Source organism: Myodes glareolus, chromosome 2 (genome assembly GCF_982192425.1).
Source record: "Myodes glareolus chromosome 2, mMyoGla1.1, whole genome shotgun sequence".
NCBI lineage: Eukaryota > Metazoa > Chordata > Mammalia > Rodentia > Cricetidae > Myodes > Myodes glareolus.
The window spans coordinates 87,361,336-87,375,377 of NC_142027.1; the positions used below are offsets into that span (position 1 = coordinate 87,361,336).

The following is a 14,042-nucleotide window of genomic DNA, read 5'->3' on the forward strand; positions in this document are numbered from 1 at the left end:
TATGGCCACTTGTAATCAGTTATCCAAAGTGAACACACTCCTACCCCCTACACCTGGGAGGAGCACAAAAGCACACACCTAGTGCAGTTCGTGTCTTGGTGTCTCCTGTAATAAGCCACATCAGACCTGTCTAGACCAGTGAGGCATCTGCTCGAGCCTCACAGGGAGCCATAATTCTTACAGGTCTGGCATGAGAGAGACAGTCTCTCGCAGCTGACAATGGGACTAAGCAGGCCTAGGCCTTGGCTGTTCTTCACAGATCACAGCATGCCTACCAATCTCTATCACGGGTTGTGACAAGCGTCCCTCCCTCTAGGCACCTCTGAAGCCAATCCTGGGTTGTGTGAAATGTGTGTTGCGTGGCTGCCGGCATCTGTGTGCACCTTGCCAAGAAAGCACTGTCGTCTCAAGAAGGATTAAAATACACCTGTCTGGCTGAAACCGAATTCTGAGGGGTCATATAGAAATGTGTCATCTTAAGGGATGGTCTGGTATATTCAGAGACTGTCAAAATAAGGATAATCTCCAGACTCCCTAGAATGTGACAAGAGACAGGCTTCCTCTCAAGATGAGGTGCTGGCAAAGGTGTTTGCTATGTCCCAACCCCCTACCCCACCCCACTTCGTTCCTCTTTCTTCCTTTTTCCCCAGGACTGGGGATGAAACCCAGGGCTTTGTTTCTGCTAAGCATCCACTAGACCACTGAGCTACAGACATTGTAAAAATATTTTATTTGAAACAAGATCTCATTAAGTTACCCAGGCTGACCTTGAACTCAGTCTGCAGCCTAGTCTGGCCTAAAATTCTTTTACCTTAGTCTCTTGAGCAGCTGGTTTTACAGGCCTGTGTCCCAAGGCCCTGCCTTCTTCATGCCATTTTCTCTCTTGTCTGTCCACTGCTCTGTGTCCCCAGGAATCAATTCGCAAACCATGGCCTTTTCCATTGGCCCACTGTTTTAGTCACTAGTATGCCTTTACCCTCTACCTGTTGTGACTTCAGGAGCAGCCTACCTATGCAGGTATGAACTCCTCCGACAAGGAAAGGAGCTTGACCCATCCGGGCCACCCTTGGCAGGATGTCAGCTGTCCGGCTTTGTCTAGTGGCCACGGGTTCTCAGCTGAACGATGGACCAGCAAGATAGCAGGCTTCAACTGTAGCTTTCCCAAGTCTCTTTTTTATTTTAGCGTTCCTCCTCTGTGAGCTTAGTGGCTTCCTTTCTCATGGAAATGGCTCAGAAGTGGTTGTTTCTCCTCCCCACAGATAGCCGGGCCCTGTGAGAACACAGCCAATAGCAGTATTGTATGCCTGTCCTGCCTGCATGGGATCCACAGCAGCAGGGTCCCCACCCCTGCCCCCTGCCCCAAAGAGTTGGAGGACGAACCCAGGCATAGGTTTAGCTGAGAAAGGCCAGCTAGGGAAGCCATGGTGGAGCTTGGGAGGGATGCTCCCAGGAACCTGAGGTTCATGAGATCGGTGCTGAAGCTGTTGCAGAAGCAGCCACCAGAGAGGGAGAAGTGACAGTCTCCCTGCTGGAAAGGTGTCACCCTCTCATTTTGTTGTCACCGTTTCCATGGAGACTGAGTCTCTTGAAGTCATCACCATCTCTTCTAATTTGCGACTCTGGGGTCTTAACACAGAGACCATCCTCGGGCCCTGCGTGAGCAGCTGTGGGCACCCTTGCTGGGGTCCAGTGTTGTTTTCGTACCCCTTTGGGGAGGTCTTGCCATCCATCCATTCACTAGAGGAGCCCTAGGGTCCCCAGATGATGTGCTATTATATGATCCATCCGAGAGACCTCCCCACAGGTATCTCCTCATGGGAGTCACTAAAAGAACGTTCTTCCATGGAGTCTGCCTTCTCAGAAAGACATTTCTTCTTCTCCAACTCTAGCTGCAAAGATCCCCCTCCTCCAGCCCAGCCCCTGTGCACCGAGGGATAGGACTAAGCTGTCTCCTTCCAAATAAGGCTACAAACCAGTGAGTGTGACAGTCATTGTCCTGCAGGTCAGTTCCCAGGTGACAGCGACCAAGCATAGCTGTGAATCCTGGGACTTGTCCCTGCTTCAGTTGCAACCCAGTCTCCCAAGAGGACCCCTAATAGGACTCTGGAGGCAACTCAGAGGTATAGGGGTAAAGAGAGATCCCCAAAAGTCCTGATTCATAGTGACAGCCACCGCATGGTCAAATTGATACTTCACAGTGACACTTTGTAAGCAGATATGACTTAAACTGTTTGTGTGTCCTAACAGCCCAGTGGCCATTAAAAAAAAAATAAATGAAATTGGAGATGAAGCAGTGTTTTGTCCCCTTTAAGCAGCCATGGCTACTTGCTAGAGTGATGTTTGAGCTGTTGGCTGGCCCGGCTCTCAAGCCTTAGGATCAGGTTGGATAATGCCACCCCGAGGTCGTGTTTCACGGGGTGTGCCCCTCTGTGCTTTTTATCAGCGCACCAGCTGCAGCACAGCCTCCCGAGATACGGTCTCCTAGAAAGGAGCACAGTGTGACCAGTAGAGGCCAAATGTCAAGGACCTCGGAGTCCCAACAGAGCATTGACCTTGGGGTGTTCAGATGTCCTACGGGACCGCGTGTGTTGTCTGCAGTAACACGCTGTTGGACTTAGTGACACGTCCCTCGCGGGCCAAGAGATTGGAGTGTAAAGACGAGTGGATGTTCGGGGGCCCAGGAAGTAAAGTGACTCATAAGCCCTTCTTCACGCAGAGTGAACCTGACCAGTGTGCATGGTGCCTCAGAGCGTCCTTAAAGACTAAGGAGGCACAGTGCTCCCTGCATCCGTCCAGGTCCATACTCAGTAACCCTTCTTAAAAGGCTTAGGCCCACCTGCCTAGGGGTGGTTCCACACACAGTGGGCAGGGCCTTCTTACATCAATCGTTAATCAGGAAAATGTCCACAGACCAGTCTGATGGAGGCATTTTTCTCAGGCAAGGCTTCCTCTTCCCAGATGACTCCAGCTCCTATCAAATTTATGAAAAAACCAGCCAGCCTAGTCAGCAAGCTGTTAGGACACAAACACCTGTACTATCTGGGATGGGTGTCAGGAAAACACAGAGGGACTTAGTCTCTGGAGTTTTCATGTGCAAAACAGCGAGCCAGTACCCTGAGATGCTGAAGTCGGCCTCTGAATGTGTTTCTCCTGAGTAGGAGTGCGTGCAGCTGGATCCAGGTTTTAGTGCTCCAAAGACCCTTAGGGTGAGTTGGCTTGACCTCTTGGACCCTCAGGTTCCTCTTCATACGATGAAAGTCAATTCCAGAAGAAGCTTCTGGGGAAGGGCTTGGCCGAAGCACAGCAGCTAGCATACAAAAGGAGAAAACAGAGTTCTCCTCTACAGGTTGAGTTTATCCCCGGAGAGATGTCTACTCCACCATGAGCAGGCTTTGGACAGAGGATGACGGTCTGATGCACTTGGGTTGGACGTGCCAAGCCCAATGGCACAACCTTTAACCATCTCCGGAAACTTCTAAGTGCAGCCGGATTTGTACTGGGTTTGAGTTTACGTCATTTGGTTGCTGCATTAGTGCTAAGAATAGAAGCAGAATTCATCTGCCCATGAGAAAAAAACAAAAACAAAAACGAAACCCTAGTAGGGACAAAGTAGAAGTCCCTCGTGGCACCGTGGCTGGTCCTTTCATCCCAGGGGATGCTCTGCTCTTGAACCAACTCTCACTCCACTGTGGAGACTGCATTTGTGACAGAACACAGGCAGAAAGGCATGTGGGGATCATTGTCAGCCCATGAACTGTGGAACTGTGGTCTGCTCTTGCTTCCCTTAAAGAAGAAAGCAAAGCCTTCAGCATTAATTTATGATGGGTGCAGAGAGAAAGACTGCCTCCCTCCCCCACCCCCAGTACCAGTCCTTGACACTCCTGAACAGTTGATTCTCACAGGAGTCACAGGAGACAGGGACCCAAAGCAAAGGAGGAGGCTGGAGAGATGGAATTTCCAGAAAGCTGTGAGTTCAGACGGGGTAGAGAAGAAGAAGTTGCCAAAAGTAGGAATAGCTCAAATGTTAATACGTTAGGGTAGAACTGCCTATTTCCAGTCTAATGGTTGCTGCTTCCTAACTTATAAAATTACTGCCCCAGGTTCTACCAACAGCTGTTGATAGGCTTCCATCCATTCTCCCCACTTTGGGCTTGAATAAATGCGACAGGGGTGCCTACCATGTAGTCAGAACCAGTGTTTATAGGTGGTTCTCTAGTCTGGCCCCTGTCAGAATCATCTGGAGTGGCAGAAACAAGATACTAGACAGCAAGTCTTGCGTGGGTCTTATTGTGTGATGTTTTACTCTTTTGACTTCTTAGTCTTTTGGGGGGCCCACCACCCAGCTCACTCACAGGGTGCTTAATCACTCACAGGGGCTGATTTTTAGTGATGAATGCCTGGCCTTAGCTTGACTTCTTTCTTGCTAACTTTTCTTAAATTATTCTACCTATCTCTGACCTCAGGGTTTTTATCTGTCTCTATTTCTTTTTTTCTTTCCTTCTTACTCTGTGTCTGGCTGTGTGGCTGAGTGGCGAGGTAACTGGATGGCTGACCCCTGAAGTCTTCCTCCTCTTGTACTGTTTTTGCTCCCCCCTCTTCCTCCTTTCTCCTCCTATTTATTCTCTCTGCCTGCCAGCCCCGCCTATCCTTGTCCCTCCCTCGCTATTGGCCATTCAGCTCTGTATTAGGACCATCAGGTGTTTTAGACCAGCAAAGAATCACAACTTCACAGAGTTAAACAAATGCAGCCTGAACAAAAGTCTCACACCTTACAATAATATTTGCCAACAAGATTTTTAATCTCCCATATGTTTACTAAGAACTTTTACAATCAGCGTACACTCTGAAAGAGTGGGTTTTGATCTGAATCCAAACCGGGTAGGGAAATGATAGAGGTCACAGGGGAGATGTAGGTGGGTCCTCCCCACGGTAGCCCGAGGAACTCCCTCACTTAGGGCCCTCCACTCACAAGAAGTGTGGCAGGGTAAGGATGCATGCACGTGAATGCCGATGCCCATAGATGCCACAGGCATCCGATCCAGTTCCCCCGGAGCTGGAGTTATGGGCAATTGTGAGTCACCCAACTTGGATGCTGGGAGCTGAACTCAAGGCCTTTGCTTAAACACTTACCAGCTACCAAGCAGCATCTGCTGGAGAACACAACAGTCAACGAGGGAATGAAAAAGCAATTGTGAATATATTTGAAAATAAAAATAGAACACGTCAAAATTTGTGCTGCAAAAATTCTCTGGTCAGCATAGTTGAATCCTCCCATTCAGTCTGTCCACAAAATTTGGGAAGACACCCAAAATCCGCTAACCACTCCATAGGTGATCAGATGGTGGAGAGGGAGTGTTATCTGAAAAAAATTTTTGCTCCTGGAGGTCTCATCTGCTGTCAGCAATCTGATCTTGTTGATAGAATTTCAGAAAGACTAATTTCCTTGTAGGCTGCACCACCCAGCATGACAAGGTCTGGGAATCCTGCCCCTCTTGCAGGAAAATGAGATGGGAAAAATTCAAATCAATGATCTCAGCCACTCTGATTAAATTTTATTCTAGTAAATGTCATTTTCCAAAGTCATTTTGGTTTCTCTCCCAAACAGGTGGTAACCCATGCGCGGTAATATTGAACCTGCCAATTCCCAGAGACTGGGTTGGTTGCCATGGAAAATGCATTACAGCTACAACTACACACACACACACACACACACACACACACACACACACACACTGCTATACTTTAAAAAAAAAAACACTGATTTATTCTATGTGGCCGCCACATACTTTTTTGATATTTATAAAGCCCTGTTGTAGCACATTCTGATCATTTTCTGTGGAGATGTTTGTGTTGAGATGTCATTAATATTGAGTCTGTTAAGGCTAGTTTTGACTCCCCATATATGTTAACGATGTGTGCAGGGTTAAGGATAGGGTGTGGCATGTGTATGAGAGCCTGGCGTCTTAGTCACTGTTCTGTTGCCGTGAAGAGACACCATGACAAGGCAGCTCACCAAGGAAGCTACTTCGCTGGGGGCTCGCTTACAGTTTCAGAGTTAGTCCATGATCACCACGGTGGGAAAAATGGTGCCAAGCAGGGCGTGGCAATGGAGCGGTGCCAAGAGCTTGGTACACTGATCAGCAGGCAGCGGGCAGAGAGAAGAAGGGAGGGGAAAGGAGGGGAGGGAAGCAAGGGAAGGGACTGAGGCAGAGACTGGAATGGGCTTTTGAAACCCCACCCCTATCTAGTGGCACACCTCCTCAAACCAGGAAGTGCTTCCTAATGCTTCCCAAACAGTTCTGCTAACTGGGGACCAAGCTAATGAGGCTATAGGGGTCATTCTCGGTCAAATCACCATACCTGGGTTCAGTCCTCAGCACCACATTCACACAGAAATTAAAATCTTAATGAACTTAACTTGACTGTTACTCTGGTAAAGAACTGCCCCTAAACCCCCTTGGGAATGGGGACCCTCGCACATTGTCAAGTCCGGTCCTGTCATGAATCTGAGACCCTATGCGTTTAGTATATAAGCAACAGTATATAATTTACGAAGGCTTTCCATGTATATTACTTCATTCTAACCTGATGACAACCATAGGAGACAGGTAAGGTAGATGGTGCCATGACCACCTGAATAAGGTAAAGAAACTGTGGCTAGAGACACCAAGTCATCCCTCCCTTCCGTGGCCACACCAGACTGCCGTCATGCTGGAAGGTCTGAATAGTACTTGAGGGAACGTAATAAAAAGCAAGGAAATTACATATATATATATATATATATATATATATATATATATAGTATATTATATATCCTGTAATGTGCTGAGACATTTCACAAAATATATACATTGTAAATTGTAGTCACATATGAATTCTGTGGATATAATCTCTTCCTGCCATGCGTCTCTTATACACACAAATATCCTACTGTGCACCCAATATTATCCTGTGTATCAGAAGCACCTGGCCCCAGGCTGAGCACAATGCATACTCCCCAGTCACTGTTGCATTCAAATTCATAAGCTTCACTGAATGCAAGGGACAAACCCTTTGCCAAGGCATGAACAGTAAAATAAGAGTCTAACAAAGGCTCTGCCCCCAGAAATGCCTGCTTATGCGCAGAGTCAGAGGCCAGCAAGTTCAGTTGTCTCCCTGTAGTCATGGGTTTCACATCCACAGATTCCACAGATGCAGATCAAAAGTAGTATATACAATTCCCTTATGGTCTGAACATGTAGATTTTTTTCCTTGTCATGCTGCCCTAAACAATGTAATCTAACATAAAGTGCACAGGTTCTGTATATATTCAATCAATCCATCAAAGGGACTTGAGCATCTTTGGATTTGGCTGTTGCTGGCAGCGGGTGTCCTGGAACTATCTCTGTTAATACCAAAAGGCAGCAGTGCCTAAGATCCAAGCAAGTGAGGCAGTAGGGATCCTAGAGTTTTAGAGTATGTAACTCAGACCAGAGTCCAGAGAAATCTGTAAGCGCTAACCGACTGAGCCTAGAGGAAGCTGAGGAGTCCCTGATCTCCATGAATACACACATACACACACAAACCTGTCCCTGAGAAAACAAATCCACTCTTTGATACCAACATGAACCCTTTCTGAAGGGTTCCTATTGATCCAGTGATCCTATTAGGTAATCCCACTTCGAAAGGCTTCACCAGCTTGACATGGCCAAACTCAGGAACAAGCTTCTAGTTCATGAGAGTCAGAGACACACACAGACCATCTCCCAGCTGTAGTGGAACCCAGCCAGTTCTTTATTGTTTTAAGCGGCCTTCCTGAGGCATGGCCACAGTGGAGAGGATTTTCTGGGTCTTCAGCTAAGTGACCCTGGTGACCTACTACTTACTCATTGTGGTAGCAGCCTCAATCAAAGGCTTGTCTGAGATGAAGAATCTCATGGTCCACCCCAACTAATCCACAAATCTAATGAACTGATGTCTGCACTTCCCAAGGTCCAATGAGCGTTTGTTTGAGTGTCTTGCACATGACGATAAATCACCCACCCAAGCAGCAGCCAGGTCCGGTTCTGCTTAGCTTATGAGATGAGGCGAGTTCAGGGTGGTGGAGCCATAGACTCCACAGTGAATGTCTCTGTTCTGTACCATACAGCTGCAGCATGTAGAAACTGCTAGAAATGTAGACTCTTAGGTCTTGCCTCAAACCTGCTGAATCGTAAACCAACCATGCTACTGAATGTGAGAGCAGCCGGTCTGTTTTAATGCCCCCCTCCTGCCCACCAGCCCGTGGTTCTGACTTGTGCTCAAGTTGTGAAAATCCCTGGCTCAAGACAGAACCGTGTAGTGATAACAAGCCAGGATTTGAGATTCATGCAGATTGGTGTGGACTGTGTGGTCAGCCTTTAATCACATACAGGATACCCAAGAAAATGGGGTCAGAGGCCAGCCTTACTTCGGCTTATGATTCTCGGGGACTTCAGCCCACGATCCACTGGCTGCATAGCTATGGGACATACAGTGTGCAAAGAGATCACAGTGACAGACAGGACTTGGCAGAACACTGTTGCTCATCTCGTGGCAACCAGGAGAGAGGAAGCAGAGAAGGGGCCTCTAGCTGCCCTCACAGCCTACATTTTCCGCATCTCCCAGGAATGCCATCATGGGTTATGGGTGAAACCAGAGCCCTTCTCCCAAAGCCCAGCCATGGCATCCAAGGCTTTAGTAGCCAAGAGTCTTGATGGTGGGGGACACTTCTCACGCAGATCATAAAGGTCTCCTCAGGCCCATCTAGAAAACAGGAGCATGAAGTCAGAATTAGGCCACCTTCCCAGAGCTGTGAGCTCAGTGACCCATTCCCCAAAGTACCTGGGACGGCACCCAGCATACAGTGAGCACTCGTTACAGCACCCAGCATACAGTGGGCATTTAATATTTGTTTACCATGATCTCACCCACAGGCATTGTGCAATCTATGAGGTCCAGCATGGTGCCAAGTCATGACTGAGTTTTTCCGTTTGAGCCTCCCACTAGCCTCGGAAGGTAGTGTAAATCTCATCTTTCCATTGAGGAAATGAGACTTGGAGGGGTTAATCCCCAACACGGGAAAATGCCCCAATGGTAGTCAGCCCACGCTGTGCTATTACACAGCCTGTCCCTTCCTCAGTGCCGCCGTGGAGAAATGCTGTCTCTATCTCAAGGTGTCACCTGGGGATCACAGAAGCCTACAATTTTTTGCCTTCTGTTATTGCTCTGGCCCTGTTCAGGGTTCACCACCTGGACTCCCGGATGTCTTGATTTTCTCCTTAGTTGCCATTTGTGGTGGTTTGAATAGGGATGGCCCCCAGACTCAGGTATTTGACTGCTTGGCCCATAGGGGTGGCACTGTTAGAGTGTCAAGTGTCAAGGCCATAGGTGTGGCCTTGTTGGAGCAAGAGTGTCACTGTGGGGGTGGCTTTGAGGTCTCCTGTGCTCAAGCTATGCCCAGTGTGGCTCACAGTCTCCTTCTGCTGCCTGTGGATCAGGATGTAGAACTCTCAGCTCCTTCCTCAGCACCATTCTGCCTGCTGGCCACCATGCTTCTCCCTATGATGATAATGAACTAAACCTCTGAAACTAGAAGCCACCCCAATTAAATGTTTTCCTTCCAGGTGTTTCCATGGTTGTGGGATCTCTTCACAGCCACGGAACACTGACTAAGACACCCTTCCTCCTAGCCTCACGCTCTACATCTCTTTGGTGGCACCTTGCACTTGACCATCAGTGACCCCAGTGAGGTGTGGCTTTGATCCAGCCAGACTCCATGCTAGATGCTTTGGGGACATGAATACATTTGTCCGGGTTACTTGTCCGCTGGTGTGATTAAAGGCTGACCTAAAACAGTTTGGGGAGGAGATCACAGTCCGTCGTTTAGGAACATCAGGGCAGGAACTCAAGCAGGAACCTGGAAGAAGGATTTGAGTGGTCCCCATGGCTGGCTCAGTTTGCTTTACCATTCAGCTCATACCCACCTGCCCAGGGGTGGCACCACCCACAGTGGGCTGGGTCCTCCCCTATCAATCATGAATCAAGAAAAACGCCCCCAAAGACTTTCCCACATGCTAATTTGAAGGGGGCAGTTCTTCAGCTGAGGTTCCCTCTTCCCAGAATATACCAGTTTCTGTCAAGTTGAAGAAAAACAAGCTCACAATTAAACCCTGGCCTCATCTCTGTGAGACGTAACCTTCATTTGACAGTCATCACTGACTTCTCAGTGTCCTCTCTGTCTGTCATGGTGACTGGAAGGTAGAGCCATTGGCATGTTGGCGGGAAGGTGGGGCTCCTAGAGGAACCCCCATAATGGTGAAAGCGGGGAGGGGGACTGTCCTATTCAGTGGGATGCTCCCTTGCAGTGTGGACTTGAGCCCATTGGCTAGAACGATCACCCTCTGCAGGTGATTTGCCTCCGACTACCCAGGAGGAGAAGCCTGTTTTCTTAGGCAGCTCACCTAGCACTCTGCAGAAAGGGGTGTCCTGGCTTTGTTTAAAGTCAGTGTGGTATTGTTGTGTGTGAGGGATACTGGCAGCCCAACCAGCTTCTAAACAGGGCATTGAATGGACGATTCTGTTAGGATGGTAAATGGGAGCACCAGTTGGACTGTTGGTTCTTAGACAATATACACACTCAGGGCCGGAGAGGTGACTCGGGGTTAGAATACATGCTACTCTTGCCGCTCCCTGGCACCCATAGGGTGCCTCACAACCAGTTGTAACTCCAGCTCCAAGGGGATCTGACACACTCACATGACCATACTCACACATAGATACAAATGTACATAATTAGAAATAATTATGTAAATTATCACATAATTTTTACTATGTAAATTATTTAAATAAACATAATTATTACTGTAAATTATTACAGTAAATCCCTAAAAATCAATAATATGTATTAAATCATATACATACATATGAAGAATCAATTATCTATACCTACACAACATACATGTATGCACACAGGCACACTCAGGCTGCTGGCATTGCCTGAATACATTGCTTGCTCTGTGTGTATGTGTAATGTTAGTCAGTAGAAACAGTTCTATGTGGCCTGCTTTGTCCCTCGAGGCATTTGAAGGGATGGGGACATTGTGCCGAGTTGATGGGAAATTCATGCCTCTCAGGTGATACCAAGCTTTGAAGATTTTAAAATGTTAATCCTTCGTTCCATGTGAAATTTATGATAGTAAACACACACACACACATACACGCACACATACTTGCACAATGCATGCACATGCGAGCACACACACACACACACCATATGTCTGAGCAAACCTCATATCAGAGAGGAGTCTCCCAAGCGCCATGGCATACACTGACTGAACAGCCTGAGAAACAGAAGGAAAAGGGGGAACCCGTCACCTTCAACACAGTAGTTTCCTCTCTAGCGGCCACTTGGCCTCCTCAACTGCCTAGTCCAAACTGGGAATGGGGCCGCTTGAACCATGGGATAGAAGACTAAATTGGTGATGTTCTGTGGAATCGGGCCTCTGAAACCTGGGGGCTTTGAAAATGCTTGGGTTGGCAGCTCACAACCATCTGTCACTCCATCTCTAGGAGATCCGAGGCCTCTTCTGGCTTCTGCAGGCACCAGGCACAAAGGCATACATTCAGGGAAAACACCCATACCCATAAATGCGGGGGGCCATCCTGTCCCGCAGGAATGAACGCCACCAAAAACGAGAATTCCTTCTCTGGTCACATCTTTATTTGGAGCATTCCCTTGAGGAAAATTGGGGGAAGGGAAGATAGAGCAGGGACGAGAGAAAGCTTAGAGAGAGGAAGTAGGGTCCCGAGGCATCTGCTTTTAAACGGGGGGGGCCATCCTGTCCCGCAGGAATGAACGCCACCAAAAACGAGAATTCCTTCTCTGGTCACATCTTTATTTGGAGCATTCCCTTGAGGAAAATTGGGGGAAGGGAAGATAGAGCAGGGACGAGAGAAAGCTTAGAGAGAGGAAGTAGGGTCCCGAGGCATCTGCTTTTAAACGGTGGAGCAGCTTGAACGCTGTCCTGATTGGTTAATGCCATTCTGCTGGTCTGAGCATGTGCAGGCAAGGGTGCTCAGCCCCACGTGGCTACCTCCAAACTGCAGGACCAACCTGTGCCTCCAGGTGGCTCCCAACATCTCCCCCTAATTATTGTCTTTAAGAGCAATAAGGCAAAACTATTTTCCAATCTGGTCCCCACCTAGACGCAGCATGCCAAGGATATCTCTGCTCCCACCCATTCCTAAGGAAGGAAAAGGCAAAGTAGAGTAAGAGATAAGAGGTTGCACAGGGTGTTGCTCAAGTCGATGGTGTGAAACAGCTGCTCTTGGCACCGCCCAGAAGGTCATCTCTGCTGTCTCCGCATGAATCTTCCACAGCAGGACATTCAGCATCCACTGGGTCGTCTTCTTTATCTCTCTGGTCGGTCTCGCTGGCATCCAGATGTATGTCAGCATTCCTAGAAAAACATAAACAAAACTCTCCTCCCAAATTAACATTTAAGAGTATTAAAAACTCTCAGTGTAAAAATTCAGCACAATCAGTACTGGAAGTAGGCTGGTTTTGAACTTAGAGATTTGCAGGTCTCTGTTTCAAAAAGCAAATCTTGTTTGCCTGTACCAGCAAAATTTTGAATTAAAAATTAAGTGTAAAGAATGCAAGAGAAATCCTTTCTCTGGGGGAAGCTGTCACTGGTAGTGTAGTCCCCCTCTTATGTCTAAAAACCAAAGCAGTTGTCACTGGGAATTGAACTCATAACCTTTGGAAGAGCAGGCAATGCCCTTAACCGCTGAGCCATCTCCCCAGCTCCCCTATTCAGATGGAAAAACCTCTAGGTAACATTGGTTTAATTCCAGCTGTTGCCTCAGGCAATAGGTCCGCCTTTCTTTGTTACCTAGGATACGGTAACCAGGTAAACACGCCTTTATTATGATAATCACGACCAGTTCTTTAAGGGAGAATGGGCGTTGCTCATCAATCTGGCTACTTCCTGCTGACGAAGGGACGTTGTTTAGGGGATAAATGTTTTTATCTGACTGAATTTTTGGCGACAAATGTTTTTATCTGACTGAATTTTTGGCGACCTTGGCTGAGGGCGGCAGCAGCGGAGGCCGGCGGCTCCGTCTCTGAGGCGCGGCCCACCGTGGCGCGCTCCGCATGGCCCAAAGGCATGGCTCCGCCCCGGGCCGTGCGCGGGCTCGCCGGTTATCCCGTAACTGCGAACTGTACCTCAGCCTCACCTCAGGCATTGAATTCGCACCGCCAAGCTCCGGCGAGGGGGGGCATCCGCCCACCCGTGGGGGGGCTTCTCCTGCCCGGTCCGCCTGCGCGCAGAGCCCCGTTCTCTGGGAACTCACCTCCCCGCTCGCCCATGTTGCTATGGAAACACAGTTTTTCCGCAGAGCCGATTCAGCTCCTCTCTGCCTTCTATGGCGCCGCTGCTCACCACACAGCTTCCGCCTCAGTCAGGCGAGTCCGCTCAGGTGCTGAAAAAGTCCTCCAAAAACCATAGCCCCGCCAGAAGGCCTCTGATGTCACACGGACTTTAGCCCGCCCGCGACCTGGCTATTCGCAGGCCTCCAGCAAACTCCCCGCCAGCAACCGGTTGCGTCTCCCTCCTGAGTAGCTGGGATCACAGGTGTGCACCACCGTGCCTGGCCCACTTCCGTGTTTCTAATCAGGCATTACCGCTCAAAGGCGGGCCGGCTGCCGCCAGCACTCTCAGCACGATCAAGCAGCTTGTCTTTCTCAGTCAAAAATTAAAGTTTTTTGTACGTGAGAGCCAGAGACTGAGCTCTCTTAACAAAATTAGGCGAAAATCACCTCAGAAACTCTGTGGCTCTTTAAGAACAGGGAAGGCAGTGATCAAGTTTGCCTCCCTACGAGACTGTTGCCTCCAGTCTCTATCAGCGAGTACGCAGGTGGACGGAGAGGGAGCGGAAGCCGCGGTCTCCCGTACCCCATCGTCCTCAAAGTCCCGCCTTAGTTACCTCGCCTTTTTTGCTGCTGTTTACATCCCTCCTGCACTGAACTTAAGGGATTT

At 48.7% G+C, this 14,042-nt stretch overlaps 1 protein-coding gene across 5 annotated transcripts in view; it reads left to right on the forward strand.

The window, feature by feature from the left end:
• The window catches only part of Mtus2 (microtubule associated scaffold protein 2), a 372,456-nt gene that overhangs the window by 332,025 nt on the left and 26,389 nt on the right, over positions 1-14,042 (forward strand). The window lies entirely within an intron of this gene.